Below are 13,212 nucleotides of genomic sequence, written 5' to 3'. Positions count from 1 at the left end.
GTCTGGCAAAAAAGAGTCCCCATCCCCACTTTCCTAAGTGTCAAGGAAAATCTAAAATGAGATTGATTGGGTTCAAAATTGGAACTCTAAAGTCTCCAAGTATTGATTGTTTGTTGCTCGGTCTTAAGGTTGAACATGTTTAAAAGCAACAATCTTATGCAATATTTATTCATACATTCAACAAATAATGGCCAAACACTTACTTTATCCCAGGTACCTGATAACGTCTATTCATTCAGCAATTTATGGTCTAATTGGGAAGAAAAATGTTTTTTTTTTTAACTGTCTGCTCTTTTAATTGACAAAGAGCTTTCTTGAAAGAAACTATTTTTTTGTCATAAAATTAGCATGTATTCGAATTTCTTTTTCCCCGTGTGAAAACTCTGTTTCATTTCCTAACTACTAGGTAACTTCTACTTTGTAAGGAATTTCTAAAACCCAGTCATACCTCTGAATCCAAGTACAAATATTTATTTAACACCTGCTTAATGCCCAGAACTTTTTTCAGGACAATGAAAACATGATTCAGACTTCTGAAGAGCTTTCCTGACTGACCAACTTGGACTTTGCTGTTTCTTAGGTTGAATTTTCTAGCATTTGTCCTTGAGGTTATTGATGAGTAGATTATGCCTATCCTAAAACAGGTATTAGGGTAATTTATCTAATGAAAGATAATTCTTAGATTACCAACATTGTTAAATGTGATTAATAGAAACAGAGTGATTAAAACAAGGGAGGGGATTGGATCTGTGGCTGACCTTGCAATAGCGTGATGGTGATGATTTCTGCTAAAAGTCATAGAGCGTTCCCTCTTACCTGCATTCTTTCTCTCTTTTCCTTTATCCTTTCAAGAATCATGTGAGGCCATTACTGTGTAATGCAGGATGTTTTCAAGTGATCCAAAAAATCTAAACTACCAAGTTGTTTTCTATGTAATATACATTCTCATCTAGAAAACAGTGTCACCAAGTACATAGCTGAGAATAAAATTCAGTCATCCATTTCATTTTTGAAATTAATGTTGACATCTTTGCAAAAATATTAGCAATGAAGTAAGTTAAAAAGAGTAAATGAATACTGGAAATATATTTATTTAAATAAAATGCTTTAATTTAGCTAAAACAGTGTCTAAATGACAGATAACTCTTAGGCCTAGAGCAGCACCACTCATCATGGCTAGCACTAAGAAATCCGAAGAGTCTATCACTCATGATGGCTCCTGAGTAGCCATGCTGAATGCATATTTTAACATGTTCTCAATTATTGATTGTGGATTAACTGCTGGTTATCCTGAGGATTTGGTTTTATTGTGTAGCTATCATAGAAGCTTCTTTTGCCTTACAAAATGCAAATTGTAATTCATGTTCTAAACAAAGTATTGATATACTATCAATGCCAGATGAAAAAGAAAAAACAAGAGCTCACCAGGATAAATTCAGTGAAAAATGGGAAAAGGGAACTTTATTCTTAAAAAAAAAAAAAAAAAATCTTAAGAGCTGTGAGACAGAAACACCAGGTAACCTACCTATAAAGGAAAACATATCAGATTAACAGCAGATTTCTCAGCAGAAACCCTACAAACCAGAAGGGATTGGGGCCCTGTCCTCAGCCTCTTCAAACAAAACAATTATCAGCCAAGAATTTTGTATCCAGCGAAACTATGCATCATATATGAAGGAAAGATATAGTAATTTTCAGACAAACAAATGCTCAGAGAATTAACCATTACCAAGCCACCAATACAAGAGTTGCTAAAAGGCGCTCTAAATCTTGAAAACAAATCCTGGAAACACATCAAAACAGAACCTCTTTAAAGCATAAATCACTCAGGACCTATAAAACAAAAATACATGTTAAAAAGCAAAAGCAAAAAAAAAAAACCCAAAGTACACAGGCAACAAAAAACACCATGAATGCAATAGCACCTCACATTTCAAAACTAATATTGAATTTAAATGGCTTAAATGCTCCACTTAAAAGATACAGAACCACAGAATGGATAAGAATTCACCAACCAACTATCTGCTGCCTTCAGGAGACTCACCTAACACATAAGGACTTACATAAACTTAAAGTAAAAGGGTGGAAAAAGGCATTTCATGCAAATGGACACCAAAAGCAAGCAGGAGTAGCTATTCTTATATCAGACTAAACAAATTTTAAAGCAACAGCAGTTAAAAGAGACAAAGCAGGACATTATTTGCTAGTAGAAGGTCTTGTCCCACAGGAAAATATCACAACCCTAAACATATACACACCTAAAACTGGAGCTCCCAAATTTATAAAAAAATTACTAATAGACCGAAGAAATGAGATAGACAGCAACACAATAATAGTGGGGGACTTCAGTACTCCACTGACAGCACTAGACAGGTCATCAAGACAGAAAGACAACAAAGAAACAATGGATTTAAACTATGCCTTGGTACAAATGGACTTAACAAATATATACAGAACATTTCATCCAACAAACACAGAATACACATTCTATTCAGCAGCATATGGAACTTTCTCTAAGATAGACCATATGATAGGCCATAGAATGAGCCTCAATAAATTTCAGAAAATTGAAATTATATCAAGTGCTCTCTCAGATCACAAGAGAATAAAATTGGAAGTCAACTCCAAAAGGAACCTTCAGAACAATGCAAATACATGGAAATTAAATAACCTGCTCCTGAATGAACATTGGGTCAAAAACAAAATCAAGATGGAAATTTAAAAATTCTTCTAACTGAATGACAATGACACAACCTATCTAAACCTCTGGGATACAGCTAAGGTGGTGCTAAGAGGAAAGTTCATAGCCCTAAATGCCTACATCAAAAAGACTGAAAGATCACTAACTGACATTCTAAGGTCACACCTCAAGGAACTAGAGAATCAAAAGCAAACCAAACCCAAATCCAGCAGAAGAAAGGAAATTACCAAGATCAGAGCAGAACTAAATGAAATTGAAACAAACAAACAAAAAATACTAAAGGTAAATAAAACAAAAAACTGGTTCTTTGTAAAGAAAAATTAAATTGATAGAACATTAGCAAGATTAACCAAGAAAAGAAGAGAGAAAACCCAAATAAACTCACTAAGAAATGAAACAGGAGATATTACAATGGACGCCACTGAAATACAAATGATCATTCAAGGCGACTATGAACACCTTTATGCACATAAACTAGAAAACCTAGAAGAGATGGATAAATTCCTGGAAAAATACAACCCTCTTAGCTTAAATCAGGAAGAATTAGATACCCTGAGCAGACCAATAACAAGCAGCAAGAATGAAATCGTAATTTAAAAATTACCAACAAAAAAAAAGTCCAGGACAAGATGGACTCACAGCAGATCTACCAGACATTCAAAGAAGAATTGGTACCAATCCTTTTGACACTATTCCACAGGACAGAGAAAGAAGGAATCCTCACTGATTCATTCCACGAAGCCAGCATCACCCTAATACCAAAACCAGGAAAGGACACAACCAAAAAAGAAAACTACAGGCCAATATCCTTGATGAACATAGATGCTAAAATTGTTAACAAAATACTAGCTAACTGAATCCAACAACATATCAAGAAGATAATCCACCTTGATCAAGTGGGTTTCATACCAGGGATGCAGGGATGGTTTAACATATGCAAGTCAATAAATGTGACACACCACATAAACAGAAGTAAAAACAAAAATCACATGATTAGATGCAGAAAAAGCAACAAAATCTAGCATCCCTTTATAATTAAACTCCTCAGCAAAATCAACATACAATGGACATAACTTAATGTAATAAAAGCTGTTTATGACAAACCCACAGCCAACATAATATTGAATGCAAAAAAGTGAAAGCATTCCTTCTTAGAACTGGAATAAGACAAGGATGCCCACTTTTACCACTCCTCTTCAACATAGTACTGGAACTCCTAGCCAGAGCAATCAGACAAGATAAAGAAATAAAGGCCATTCAAATTGGTAAAGAGGAAGTAAAACTGTCCCTGTTTGCTGATGATATGATCGTTTACCCTCAAAACTGTAAGGACTCCTCTAGAAACCTCCTAGAACTGATAAAAGAATTCAGCGAAGTTTCTGGATACAAGATTAATGTACACAAATCGGTAGCTCTTCAATACACCAACAGCGACAAAGTGGAGAATAAAATAAAAAACTCAACCCCTTTTACAATAGCTGGAAAAAAAAAAAACAAACTTAGGAATATACCTAACCAAGGAGTCAAAAGACCTCTACAAGGAAAACTACAAAACACTGCTGAAAGAAATCATAGATGATACAAACAAATGGAAATGCATCCCATGCTCATGGATAGGTAGAATCAATTTTGTGAAAGTGACCTTATTACCAAAAGCAATCTACAAATTCAATGTAATCCCCATCAAAATACTACCATCATTCTTCACAGAATTAGAAAAAAACAATTCTAAAATTCATATGGAACCAAAAAAGAGCCCACATAGCCAAAGCAAGACTAAGCAAAAAGAACAAATCTGGAGGCAACACACTACCTGATTTCAAACTATACTATAAGGTCATAGTCACCAAAACAACATGGTACTGGTATAAAAATAGGCACATAGACCAATGGAAGAGAATAGAGAACCCAGAAATACACCCAAATACTTACAGCCAAATGATCTTTGACAAATCAAACAAAAACAGAAAGTGGGGAGAGGACACTCTTTTCAACAAATGGTGCTGGAATAATTGGCTAGCCACATGTAGGAGAATGAAACTGGATCCTCATCTCTAACTATATACAAAAAGCAACTTAAAATGGATTAAGAACTTAAACCTAAGACCTGAAACTGTAAAAATTCTAGAAGATAACATTGGAAAAACCCTTCTAGATATTGGCTTAGGCAAGGATTTCATGACTAAGAACCCAAAAGCAAATGCAATAAAAATAGAGATAAATAACTGGGACCTAATTAAACTAAAGAGCTTTTGCACGGCAAAAGGAACAGTCAGCAGAATAAACAGACAACCCATAGAGTGGGGGAAAAATCTTCACAATCTATACATCTGACAAAGGCTAATACCCATAATCTACAACAAACTCAAACAAATCAGTTAGAAAAAAACAAACAATCCCATCAAAAAGTGAGCTAAGGACATGAATAGACAATTCTCAAAAGAAGATATACAAATGGCCAACAGACATATGAAAAAATGCTCAACATCACCAATGATCAGGGAAATGCAAATCAAAACCACAAGGCGATACCACCTTACTCCTGCAAGAATGGCCATAATCAAAAAATCAAAAAACAGTAGATGTTGGCATGGATGTGGTGAACAGGGAACACTCCTACACTGCTGGTGGGAATGTAAACTAGTACAGCCACTATGGAAAACAATGTGGAGATTCCTTAAAGAAACTAAAAGTGGAACTACCATTTGAGCCAGCAATCCCACTACTGGGTATCTACCCAGAGGAAAAGATACTTGCCCACACATGTTTATAGCAGCACAATTCACAATAGCAAAATTGTGGAACCAACCCAATTGCCCATCAATCAATGAGTGGATAAAGAAACTATTTTATATATATATATATACACACACACACACGTATATATATATATGTATATATGAGGGAATATTATGCAGCCATAGAAAGGAATGAATTAACAGCATTTGCAGTGACCTGGATGAGATTGGCGACTATTATTCTAAGTGAAGTAACTCAGGAATGGAAAACCAAACATCATATGTTCTCACTGATATGTGAGATGTATGTGGATGTAAATGTATAAGAATGATACAATGAACTTTGGGGACTTTTGGGGAAGGCTGGGAGGGGGATGAGAGATAAAAGACTACAAATACGGTGCAGTTTATACTGCTAAGTTGAAGGGTGCACCAAAATCTCACAAATCACCACTAAAGAGCTTACTCATGTAACCAAATACCACCTGTACCCCCAATAACTTATGGAAAAATAAAAATAAATAAATAAAATAAATAATGGATCATATAATTAAAAAAAAAAACTACCTCACACCACGTATTCTATGGAAAGGAAACTATTTAAAACATGAAAGGGGAAAACACATCCCTTGGCAGGCAACTCCTGTTGATTGCAGTGTGGTTTTCCATTCTGCAAAAACTGTTTTGCCTGTTGTGTCTGGACTTCCAACACCCTGCAGCCTTCCCTCTGGCTGGTACCTATGAGGAGCTCCTTCCTCCAATTAGGGCAGAAGTGGGAGGAAAGGTCAGAGGCAAACACCCTGCTCCTCTGCTCTTGAGAAGCCCTGGCTACAAAACTGACTAAGGGAGATAAAATCTCCGTTAAACTGACATCATGTGTAAGAGAATAGCGATCATAGCTATTCTTGACATGGAATTATTTAACACATGTTGTATATATGGAGTTATTCAATAAATATTAACCACCAGTGTGAAGGAATGTATTTACTTTTATCTTCATAAGTCTGTATGATAGGAAGGGTAAGTATTTAAAATGATGACTGTAAGCGTAAAGGGGTCATTTGTCTAAGACGTAAATATCTAGATTTGTCGAGACAGAAACTAGAAGTTCTTAAATATCTTCAAATGGAAACAGAGCAAAAGTCACCATTGTGCAATGCACTGATGCATCTACGCATCCCAAGTGACACAACATGTTCCAACTTTATTTTTCTCTGTACTTTTAAAAATTCTTCTGCTTGCATGCCTGCTTTGTGGGGACTCTCCAGAGAGAGTGCACATGATGCTTGCTCGGGAGACACAGACTTCCTTATTCTAGAAGCTCCCAGATTACTACAGCAGGCACCAGTGGGGTGCATTCACCCACAATAGGTAGGTTTGATCACATCCATCACCATCAGCCTGAACCTGTATTTAGATTTTGCTTCACGCAGGACATGAACATCCCTGTGGAACTGAAATGAGCCACCTTCAAGGCACTATGCTCCTGCCACAGGAACCAGGGAGCTCCACCTCTTCTTCCACACTCCAGGAGCCCTTCCCGGAACAGCCATCCCCAGACATAGAAGGCGGGTTCATTCTGAAGCCCAGGCAGCCAGCCAGAGGCCAGCAGGGGAGTGGTGAGTGCCTTTCCTTCTTGCAAGTGCCTTCTCTCAGATCGAGTCTCCATTCCTAAAACCAAGCCCATGACACAGACACGTTCTCCATGCAGAGGAAGGAGGACAGTATAGGCAGGAAGCCAATACCTGTCCAGAATCAGACTTAGAGAAACTTGAAATGTCTGAAGTCAAGGCCCAACTCACTTCTAGGAAGATTTCTTTCATGTGTATAAGTAGGTAGATACACTCTTCTCTGTATCCTCAGAACAATCTACACATATAATTATGTGTGTGCAGTCTGTGTGTCTGGTGAGAATATGGCTTTTGAAGGCCTGGAAACTCAGGCATTTTCTATCCAGGGTTTTGCTGATGAGCTGAGCCCAAAGCAGGAGGTGATCAAATGATGGCATGGTTTAAACACATCTGGAGTGGCATATCTAGAGAGAAGCAGTTATAGAACTGAACTGCAGTCTACTCTGGACTGGGGCTGAAGTGCCCCTTGGGTTCTATCCTGAATTAGACTCTCAATTCTACTCTCTCCCCACCACCACGCTTACTTTCCAAGTCGGCTTCAGATCCAGGTTTAGACTGGAACTGGCATGAACATTTATGATTGTGGGCTTTTTCATCTCCCTTTTCGTCATTTTCCCCACTACCATTTCAGTATCCTGCCATTGATATTTCTTTCTCTGAAGAAAATGTGTTATTAATTTGGGAAATATTTTGGCAAGAATAGAATTTCTAAATAAAGCATTTTTATTGTTGTGACTGTTAGTCTATAGGCAGAAAGTTTCAAAAGTTTTATATATATCCTAATCTGAGCCTGCGGAAACCACTATCCCAATTCTTCCAGGGCTATTTAAGAAAGGCTAGTTAGCTTGTTTAATCATCTTGCCTTTTTCATGGTAATAGCATATACTTTTATTATTTAAAGAAGTGATAGGAACTCTTGCACCAAATAATGTGCATTACAAAAGGTGCAGCTAAGCCTGAAAATATTTTTGAGAAAGTACAGGATTCAATGTCTACTTTCCTCTTGGCCTTTATTCAGAGAGTAGCTAGTTATATAGCTTTGCATCAAGGGCTAGAAAATTCTTCCTAAGAACATTCTCTTATTAAAGCTAAATAACTGAATACATTTGGATAGTTCTAGAAAAAATAAAATCAAATTAAGAATAGGGAAACCAGGTTATGTACAACAACTTAACCTATATATTAATGTGTACTATAATAAATATTTGCATATGATGACATACAGATATATCCTTCTGGATTGAAGGATGGCTTTGCTTCTTCCTTACCTTCTTTTAAAACAACAGGTTTAGGTTAGGTAGAGTGGTGGCATGCCTTTGTGACTGCATACCTTGCCAAATCAAATGGAGAATGGTGGTGGGATCTGTTCTAGGGGGAGGAGACTGATGTCTAGTCTGCCTTAGGCCATCTGAGTGAGGGATAAAATTACTTTTATCAAGACTGCTCCGAACCATGGTTTGTCCTGAGCAGTCCATTCTATTACTCAGTCCAGTAAGCTGTAGGTAGCATCATTCATGCTAAAGTTGAGCAAACTGAAGCTCAAAGACTTCTGAGGAAGTTGTCTGACTACATAGCAGAACCAGGAGCCCATCCTGACCTCTGTGAGTCAGCATGTGTATTGCCACTATGTGTGTGTACAGAGAGATGCACTCGATGTCCCAGGGAAGCCAAGTGGATGGGTGTTTAAGAAACATTGAAATGGTGAAATGTTGCTCATTTGTTTATCCTTCTACAACCTGCCTCCTCTGTTGACTTTTTCAGTACGTGGTATAAGGAGGTTATTTATAAAAATATTAAAGTACCTTGTTAGGAAAACACCTATAGTTGAGCAGTGGAAACATTCAACTCAACCTTTTATTGCTGATCACTTTTCCTTGAGAAGCTCTTCTTCAGCATTTCTTTGGTAGGGTCGTTGGGTAGGTAAAAATTATTTCTAGATAGCTGGGCAGGGTGTCAGAAGGACCAGGGCCACCAGGGATCTTACCACAGAACCAAGGACTGACTAGAGAAAGTGGACTCAAGACATCCATGGAGATGCCTAACAGTTGCAGCCTCCAAAACAAAGAAGCCAGAGGCTGACTGAGAAGTGGGGTCAGGCAGGTTGTGTCATGAAGGGCAGGATCCTTTTGATGGGAGAGAGTTGACCATGGTTGAGTATTCGGAAAGTCCAACAGGAAATCTGAGTGGCAGGAGACATACTACGAAAGTAGATAATTACTGAGCTCTACTTTATTTGAATATCCAGTATTTTTAACTTTTTATTTTCTCGTAGAGACTGGGTCTCCCTGTCACACAAGCAAATGGTCGTGGCGCCATCACAGCTTCCTGCAGACTCTAACTACTGGGCTCAAGCAATTCTCCTGACTCAGCCTTTTGAGTAGCTGGGATTACAGGCATGAGCCACCATGCTGGCTATTTTTAGGTTTTAAAGCGGGATCTGACATGTGACTCCACTGATTACAATTAATATCAGTAAACTTGAACAACTAGATCTTAAGTACCTTATGATAGAATGCAAGAGGTGGTAACTAGTACTGTCTAGGAAGTATTCCTACTGGAAGAATGGAACATAAGTCTGATCAAGCCTCCAGGTTTAACTGCAGTCTATGGGATATAGGGAAGAATAACACATTAACGCCAAGTATGCAATTAGCCAATTTCAGAATGTGGGAAAATCTACACAACAAATGATTGTTTCTCTTCTCAACATCACAACAAACATGTTGTAAAATGGAAATAGTCAAAATAAAGTTAAGCGGATTAAACTACTACATCAAATAATCTCACTTTTTACTTATGTATTCAGACCAGAAGGGAGTTAAAAGAAGATGTTCTATGATAAACTGGGACTTTTGGTGGGCTTCTAGCCCTTGCCAAGACAACCTGTGCATGGCTCCACCTGCCCCAAACCCAGGACAGCTGTTTGGAGCTTCTCTCACGGATGTTTGTGAGAATGACAAGCTGCCTGCCCCTCTGCTAGTAGGTCTCATTTTGTCTGGTCTTCTTTTTGGTAGCCCTCTTGAAGAGAGAGAACTCTGGGGGAGTCAAGTGTTTTCATCCAAATCTATCGCAAAGTGGAGAAATCTTTAGACAATGATGAACCCTAGCTTTGATAGAGAAGATTTGTCAATTTTACTTCAGTGACTAGAAATATGATTTAGATGCTGCAGGATCATAAGGCAAAGACAATAGGGAAAGATACTCTTTCGATGGTTTCAGCCAAGACCCATGTACGCGGGCTTGGATGAATCAAAATGGGCTCTCTGTTATGAATCTCTGGGACTTTCCCCTTCCCTTTGCATCCTCATTTCAGCTCCTTTCTTCAACTCCACCCTAGTCCCAAATCTCCTGTAATTATGTCTTCATCTTACACTACTCAGTCTTAAAACTCAAAATATCTCCCGTGAATTGATAAAATTCATCCTTTGGCATATAGTAATCCTTTAATCTTAACAGAAGTGGAATTTTTATCCTTTTTATGCTTAAGTACTGGAAACACTGTAGTGGTTGCAAGGAAATATTTTCTGATATATCTCCTAAGACACATTTTAAAATGCTGTCTTACTACATATGAAGAACATATTTCTCTATTCTTTTGTATTTTCACTGAGTTATGTAAATGCTATATGAAAAAAAATACTTGCTTTATTTCTCTGTATTTACAACTTCCTGAGTAAAATTCCTGGCTTTGAGAGTGCATATTTTTGTGTTTAGGCTTTTAGACCAGCTGCCAAAGGCCAATGTTGTTCTCTTGTGATACCTTTTTGGAGTGTTACATAACATTGAGCAGCATTCCTCAGACAATCAGATGACAGCTTATAATTTATCTGCGTGTATAGCCTCAAGCATTATTTTCCTGCCTACTCCCTGCAGCTCAGAAGTGGTAAATGAGTTCACCAAAAAGGTAATGAGATCTCTCATTTTTATTCCCTGGGGAACAGAGTCCTCACTTTGAACCTGAAATTCAGGATATTAACTCAAAGGAACCACTTTTTTTAAGACGCACACTTTAATTACACTTCTGAAGTGGCAGTTTCATTAATACTATTCTAGGGGTTGTAGAAGGTAGAAGGTGTATGAGAAGGTAGGTTGTTAAATAGGAAATTGAGAGCAGTGAGTCACTTCTCCTTTCCCATCTAGGAGACAAAACACTACTAGATTGACTATACCACAGAGAGATAAGAAAGTGGTGTGACATAATAGAAAAAAAAATCTGTTCTTTGGAGTTTGACAAGCTAAGATTCAACTCTCAGTCTCATCACTGAGGGATGGGTAACCTGGGGCAAAGATTCCAAGCCAAGATTTCCTCATCTCAACAATGGCAGTAGTGATAAGGCCCAGCTCCTCTGGTCATTACTGACACTTCTTTGGTGGTTTGGATAATATGAACACTCATGGCTCCACACATATTGCCTTTCTCTGTCAATCGGGGCTCACAATTGGCATTCAGTGAACTACTTGGCTACTATTTTGTCTCTGCCACTCGAATGAGAAAACTAGTAAAACATTCTAGAATATCCTAATGGAGCTACAATGTACCTAATAAAAAGACCCCAGCTCTCTCCGAAGATCACCCAGAGAGCAATCCTGAGGCCAGGCAATGCATGGAGAGGTACTGCACTTAGAAGAGCAGAGATTTTCTCTCCAGCTGCCTCCTTCCTTCACAAAAGACCCTCAGAGAATGTCTGCTTCCCAAGTTTAAAATACTTAACAAGTGAATTGCACAAGTTTTTATCCATTGGGTGCTTTATAAATTTAGAGAATATATATCCTTACCCCAAACATCATATATGAGTTGCTTGAAAATTATCCTATTTTTAAGGATGTGACCATCGATATAAAATGTTAGCTATTAAGCTATGCTATAAATTATAACTTTAGCCCACTGATTATAAGTATTTTAAGATACGTGCCCTAAATGCTGTTGAAAAGATCATAGTTTTTTCTTAGAGAAAACTGGTTCATATCTTTCTACATCTACTCTGATTTTTTCTTAGAATTCTGAATTTCATGTTTTCACTCCAAGATTCATAGATGAAATATGATTTATAGCTATGCCAAATGAAAAGAGCACCCTATTTTTCCCTTTTGTGTTACAGGTTTCTATTGTACAATTTCTCATTGAAAACTGCCTCACCATATTTGGAGAAGACATCACTTCCCTCTTGGAGAAGAGCTCAATGACTTGTGACAACAGTGATGCTTCAGGTACCTTGAAAAATTCAGTTGGTTTTGATGAGAAACAGTGAGTGGGGATGCCAGGAGTCATGAGAGATGCTTAGGCAGTGGCTGTCCTGGAGTCCAGGGCAAGCCCCAAGCACAATGATGCAGGACCCAGGACTCCATCTGCTCATTCTTCATAAGGTTGGCTCACAGGTCATCTGCTGAGAAGGTCACCTGCTCCTCCTTCACTGTGCTCACTGAATGAGGACATTCCAAGATCCCAGCTCCTCCCATTTGAACTTTCCTTTTCCTAATCCCATGCATCTGTGTTTGAGAAAATATTCCCACATGATTATCTATCTTCCCATTTCTTCCATGTTGTATTACTTTATTATTAATAATAAATGCACATATTGTGTATATGCATACTAGTCTGTTTTGTGTTGCTATAAAACAATACCCGAGGTGTGGTCATTTATAAATAAAAGAATTTTATTTGGCTTAAGGTTGTGCAGATTTTACAAGAAGCATGGCATCAGCATTTGCTTCTGGTGAGGGACTTAGGAAGCTCTTATACATGGCAGAAAGTGAAGGAAGAGCAGGTGGGTCACATGGCAAGAGAGGAAGCAAGAGAGATGGGAGGAAATGCCAGCCACTTTAAGCCATCAGTTTTCCTGTGAACTAATAGAGCAAGCCCTCACTCATTACCTTGGGGAGGGCACCAAGCCATTCATGAGGGATCCACCCCCCATGACCCAAACACCTCCCACTTAGCCACACCTATCACATTTCAGATCAGGTATCAAAAAGAGATTTGGAGTGAACAAATACTCAAACTATCTCATTATGTGATTTGATACATTCCTAAAATATAATCAAGATAGGTGGAATATACATCATCACTGGGGCTCACAACTGATATTCAGGGTGCCACACCCTGATATTTCTCTGTTCAGGGATATTTTTCTCTTTCATATTG

The 13,212-nt window shown here is 37.9% G+C and overlaps 1 long non-coding RNA gene across 1 annotated transcript in view; it reads left to right on the top strand.

Annotated features, from left to right (window-relative positions):
* Window positions 1-12,653, top strand: part of LOC129533041 (uncharacterized) — a 33,737-nt gene extending 21,084 nt beyond the window's left edge. The window contains exons 2-3 of the long non-coding RNA XR_008679053.2: window positions 10,785-10,974; window positions 12,170-12,653. This is a non-coding gene — a long non-coding RNA (uncharacterized lncRNA). The remainder of the gene's footprint in view (window positions 1-10,784; window positions 10,975-12,169) is intronic.
* Window positions 12,654-13,212: the final 559 nt, after the last annotated feature.

The sequence above is a fragment of the Gorilla gorilla genome, chromosome 3, assembly GCF_029281585.2.
Source record: "Gorilla gorilla gorilla isolate KB3781 chromosome 3, NHGRI_mGorGor1-v2.1_pri, whole genome shotgun sequence".
NCBI classification, from domain to species: domain Eukaryota; kingdom Metazoa; phylum Chordata; class Mammalia; order Primates; family Hominidae; genus Gorilla; species Gorilla gorilla.
This window is presented reverse-complemented; position numbering and strand designations above follow the sequence as displayed.